General features: G+C 36.6%; 1 non-coding gene across 1 annotated transcript; it reads left to right on the top strand.

The window, feature by feature from the left end:
• The first annotated feature begins 307 nt into the window (after positions 1-307).
• LOC122490746 lies at positions 308-414 on the top strand. Its single transcript, XR_006299254.1, has one exon. It is a non-coding gene; the product is annotated as a U6 spliceosomal RNA (small nuclear RNA).
• Positions 415-6,037: the final 5,623 nt, after the last annotated feature.

Genomic DNA, 6,037 nt, shown 5'->3' with positions numbered 1-6,037 from the left:
TAATAAGCTATTATAGCTTCACACTTGTGTGCAAGAAAGCTAAATGCAAAATATTAAAAAACCAAAAGAAAATCCAACTGTGGGTATGAAAAAGATATATTGGGTAGGTATCAGAGGAGGCAATGTGTACAAATGCAAATATAATTGTTACAATAGATGATATAAAAGATATTTCAATAGCAATTATGCTAAGGATTGTGTCAGAAAGAAAACATGACTTGGGATGTACAAAAGAATTTTGGAGGCACTTTTAAGTAAATAAGAATAAGGGCAGAGATATAGGAATGGTTGAAAATCAATCTGGTTTGTGCTCGCTTCGGCAGCACATATACTAAAATTGGAACGATACAGAGAAGATTAGCATGGCCCCTGCACAAGGATGACACGCAAATTCGTGAAGCGTTCCATATTTTATATGTTTTCACTCTTATGTGGATCCTGAGAAACTTAACAGAAGCCCATGGAGGAGGGGAAGGAAAAAAAAAAAAGAGGTTAGAGTGGGAGAGAGCCAAAGCATAAGAGACTCTTAAAAACTGAGAACTGAGGGCTGATGGAGGGTGGGAGGGAGGGAAGGGTGGGTGATGGGTATTGAGGAGGGCACCTTTTGGGATGAGCACTGGGTGTTGTATGGAAACCAATTTGACAATAAATTTCATATATTGAAGAAAAAAAAAAGAAAATCAATCTGGTTTGAGCTGAAGATGCAGTTTGGGTTGAATAGATTTTTTTTTTTTCCTGGTCCCAAATGGTTGGGAAATGAAGAAGTTGAAAAAACCTACATTGTCCGAATGGGAGGGCAAGAAGAACTGTAAGTCTCTGTTTGCAAGCAAAAGAAAACCCAATTCTATCTAGCTTAAAAACTGAAGGAGATTTATTAACTAATGCAATTGAAAAGTACAGACTTCAGGCATAATCTGACTCTGACGCTGTGATATTATGAGAGTTCTGGATGATTTTCTCCATTTTCTCTCTCTAGGCATCAAGCTCATTTTAGGCTGGCTTCCATTATGGTTTATAATCTCCCAGGGCCACATGCTTCCTCATTTATTTCTGGGGTAGGGGAAAGAACTTCTTGAGCAGTCACAGACTTAAAGTCCTGAACTTCATTTCTATCAAGACATGTGCCTGCCCTTGAACCACTGGCTATAATCAGGGGATAGTCAGATGCAGATTGGCTTGGGCTAGGCTCTGCACCCACCACTGAACCAATAGCTCTGACAAGGAGATGTCTTTACTTAAGTTGGCTCACATCAATTAGGGTTGACTCCTGGTATTCTTGGTTAGATTGCTCAGCCAAGGGGGGTCAATGGGGACTGGAATCCAGCCCACTATCTGCTTTCCAAGCTTTGCACTCTGGCATTGGGCTATATTTCCTGGAAGAAGGATAGTCTTTTCATAATTCTCACAAAAGCACAGTTATGTGTACTAATAAATCTGAGTCCAACATCCATACAATTTACATTTTTCCAATTTACATAGAGAGGTGCCTATGGATTAGCGGTAGCCATCACCCTGAAGTTGAGGGATCAATCCCAATTATTTTTGTATCTTGTTTATTTGCTTCTTCAGATCCAGGCTCCACCCTGCCATTTCTCCAAGAGTCTGACCTGCATTAATAGACTCCCTTATCCTCTGATGCCAGTTATGGAGCTCAAGGATGAGTTCACTGTGGGTAGGCTGCATCTGTCTACTGTAGGCCAAGCTCTTGCCAACAGCCTTTTCCACACGGTCTCTCCATCTCTGCCCTCTGTCACTAAGTTCTAGTAACTGCTTGCACCTCTTGGCACTTCAGACCCAGGAGGATATCAGTCCCTCCTATGAGGAGTGGAGAGAGGAAGGGCAGAAATTTATTAATAGTAAAAATAATAATAATAATAATAAAATTTCCTGCAAGTCAACATGGAAGGAAAGAAAGGAAAGGATAGGCTTGGTGGAGAGTGACTGACTGTTCTGCCTCCTCACCACAACAGACCAAGAGCAAATCCCACTATAAATGCTTCAGGTCCCCAGGCTAAAGGTTTCTGGGCTGAATTATGTGAGTCTACCTTAAATCAGGATGATGAATTAGGACACTTCTTTGCTCCATTCAACTCTTATGATTTATTCATTCAGTGTCATTTCTTGTATAACCAAATGTCCTAATTTCTAATGTGGGAGAAGTAGAATAGTAAAATGTATTTTCTGCTTTAGGACCACCCTACAATGTACAAAGGTATTCATATGCAGCTTAAACAAAGAGAATTTGTCCTATTTTCTATCACCTATCTAATGTTCCTATAAACACCTCACCCCCACTGTACTCCTCTGGGTGGCAAGGAAAGAGATAAGTATTGTCAGCTAATGGTTTCTCTGCTTCCTCTAGTTTATAGTCTGTTTAGATTTCAGATCTCTTTTTGAGGTAAATATTCCTATGAGTTCTAAGTTTGAGTCCTTATTATGGTGGCTTCTCTCTTTCTTTTCTTCCTTCCCAAGATGGTGTCTGTTTATCCTTATGATTTCCCTTGATATTGGGAGGAGGAGTCACTTGGTCTCATGTTGGTCTTTTGCTGGTTTCTGCCATGAGATGGCTTGTCCAATCCTTGGGTCTACCCAGCTCAGGTGTGCTTTGCCAGGTCATGTTTCTGAGAATGAGGCTGAAATCTGTTGCTGAAGTAAGTTAGCAGTGAGGGAATTCAGGATCCATTTATGACTGAACACATACTCTTTTCAGTGTACATTTGTGGTTTTATGAAATTCCTAGCGGCTAGCATTCAGCCTGACCAGAGTGGTACTGGATAAATTTTTGTACTTTGGTATTATTAATCATAATTTTCTTGTAGTATTTCCAATGAAAAGTCAAATTTTTTAAAACTTACATATTGCATAGTAGGTGTTTAATAATCTTGGTTTCTACTCTGCCTCCCAATCTTTATAGTTATTAACTGTTGAACAATTAACAAAATATTTTCTCACTTCAAACCTGCCAAGTCATAACATAGGTATCCTATCACACAAATGAAATGCACATTGTTTTACGAATAGTGTTAAGGCAGTAAAAAATCCTCCAAGGATTAATGAAATCCATCTATAAACTATCAGTTTGTTAAAACATAAATTCATTGATTAGTTTTAGCATTATATTTCATATGTGTTTGTGTTTTAATTTTGTATTATTCTTTAAACACCAATATAGAACAATTCAAAGAAATTTTACTTGATTGCTCCAGACAAAACCCAGTTGTTTTCTCCCAATTCCCTTATTGCCTGTAATTATATAATCACATAAAATACCTATAAATATGTGTTTGCACAGTTACAGTAATACGGTATATACACTTTTAAGCCCCCATTTCTCTTAATATTAACCTTTATTTTTTATACTGCTAAAGTTATATGTACGAGTTTATTAATGATACAATATTTCATCAATAAGACATTCTCTCATGAGATATTTAGGTCATTTCTTACTTTTTCATGATTATACATAATATTACAATGACCATTTTTATGAACATGATAGAGATTATTCCCCTCCTGACTAATTTATTAGAACTTAGGTTCCCAAGAATTGCTCACTAAGTTACAGAGAATGAAAGCTGGCTAGTTTTGATTTGTATCCCTGGGCTGTTCTCCAAAGGGACTGCATCTACACCAATGCCTGCAGGGTCTTGCTTTCCCAAGGTGGCCTCTGTAGCAATAGTTCAAGTTTCATGAGCATGAAAGAAAAAGTTTCATGGGCAATTTTTTCTTCTGGCATGACTAGGTCTTCTCTTATCAGGAGTCTTCCTTTTCAATTCTAAGTAAGATTTAAAATCTGGTTTCTTCTGCAGCTAGTAGAATTCTTTTTTTTTTTTTCTTTCTCTTTTTACTTTAAGCATCTTTTATTTTCAAACATAGCAAAGAAGATTAAAGTACTTGCCATGCCAAATAAAGGTGTTTTTTTTTATGTGCAATATATCTGAAAGTAATAAGCAAAACTTACTGAGCAATTACTCTGTCCTAAGCACTTTATGTATTAACTCATTGAACCTTCATAACTATTCCACATTATTCCCATTCTATGGACCAGATCACAAAAACTGAACAGTTAAATAATTTGTTCTCTGTCAAATACCTAGTAAGTGGTGGAGCAGAAACAGCAACTCAGTAACTTTGATTTCAGAGTAAACACCCTAAATCACTATGCTGTTCTGAAATCACAGCAGAAACTGTCTACAAAGTAGCAGTTCCACAGAAGACATCTTCTTTTCTTAGGAATTTAGATGAGATTGAAAATTGGCCAGAAAAAATAGTCCTTTTTAAATAAAGCTTTCCTCCCATTTATCCCACATCCTTCCCTGATATATATATATACAAGGACAGAATAGGGAGGGGTATATAAAACACAGAAAGGACATTAATCGTCCTTACCTTCATACTTTTCACTAATAAAAATTACCAAATAAAATATTAAAACAATTTTTCTGTCAACAATTTGTGAGCCAAACTCTAATCATATTCTTCAGTGGAGCCTAAAATCAACATGTGATACGTACAAAAACAATTTCTTTTGCTGCATCCTTTTCCTGAAGTCCAAAAAGAAGTTTACAAATACTACACCCAAGAAGGTTGCAAATGATCTATTTCTTGAAATCACAGTTCATTTTGTTCATTACTTACATGTTCTTTGAGGTTGTTACTTAGAATATAGTTGACCTCAAAGAGTTAAGTACTTTTGTAGATTAACATCTGATTCTGTTTTTACCATTACCTCTGACCAATTTTCTTTCGTGTGTAAAATATTAAGCATTCTTGTACTACAAAGGTAGGTACAAAACACAAAGAAAACAAGAACAAAAAATAGCTTAAAGAGGAAAATCATCCACGATAAAAATTATACTTTGCAGTTTTAACTTAAAATGCATTTTCTTATTTATGTTATGTTCAGCTCAATACTAGAAGCTACTTTATTTATTTATTTATTTATTTATTTATTTATTTATTTATTTAAAATTTGTTTGTTTATATTGAGAGAGTTGGGGAGAGGGACAGAAAGAATCCCAAGCAGGCTCTGCACTGTCAGCAGTGCAAGTCTGACATGGGGCTCGAACTCATGAACTATAAGATCATGACCCGAGCTGAAATCAAGAGTCAGATGCTTAACTGACTGAGTCACCCAGGCGCCCATAGAAGGTACTTCTAGACAGATATTAGTTTATCTCATTCATTTTACAGATGAATAAACTGAGGCACAAAAAGTCAAGCTATGAACCTTAAATGAATCACTCTTTTCAGTGCTCTATCACTAGGGCAATCCAGTTAGAAAGACCAAGTAATAGCTAATGGGCACTTCTTAGCATATACCCCGACATACCTGATGATTGCAACGTAAGATATATAAAAACATATTTCAGGAAAATTTTAGGTCTAACACAGATATTCTGTTATATAGTTGCTGTCTTGGGCTGTCCAAATCTGCAATTTGGCAGCTGTAGCCAATTTGCTGAAGAATCATATCTCTGGCATCTCTTGTTTTCTCATCCAGGTGGCAAAATGATAGCCTACTTCTATGAATCTACTCATTTAGTTTGCTAGTATCTAATTAGAGAAGAAATGAACTGTTCTTTCTCTCACATCAGAAGTGAACTGACCAGCTCATGGATCCTTCAACCAGGTGAGCTCTCAGTGGTGCTTGGCTGGCCTTTCTTAACTGAGTCAGCATATGTCTGTAGGAGCTGACTTTCACTGGGGCCTTTCAGGAATAGGGTTGTTTGAAAAGTTGGCCTCACGATCAATGGAGGAAAATGCTAGGGATTCTAGCTGCTAGTGGACTTACTGGCAAGCTATGGCTAATGAGACATGGGTTTTGTTGTTGTTGTTGTTGTTTTGTTATTGCTTTAAATTTTTGCTTTCTTTTCAGCCCAATTTGGCTAAGTTTTTGTAGACCCAGCTTCAATATCTCTTATGAAATCTCTATTGTGATATTCTGGCAAAGTTGTATTTTATGCTTAACTTTCTTTGTGCTTAGTTAAATGGTTGGGCCAGTAAATCATTTAACTAAGGATCATTTTTATCTTGA

The sequence above is a fragment of the Prionailurus bengalensis genome, chromosome B2 (genome assembly GCF_016509475.1).
Source record: "Prionailurus bengalensis isolate Pbe53 chromosome B2, Fcat_Pben_1.1_paternal_pri, whole genome shotgun sequence".
Lineage (NCBI taxonomy): Eukaryota > Metazoa > Chordata > Mammalia > Carnivora > Felidae > Prionailurus > Prionailurus bengalensis.
The sequence above is the reverse complement of the archived record's forward strand: the minus strand, read 5'-3'. Positions and strand labels throughout refer to the sequence as shown.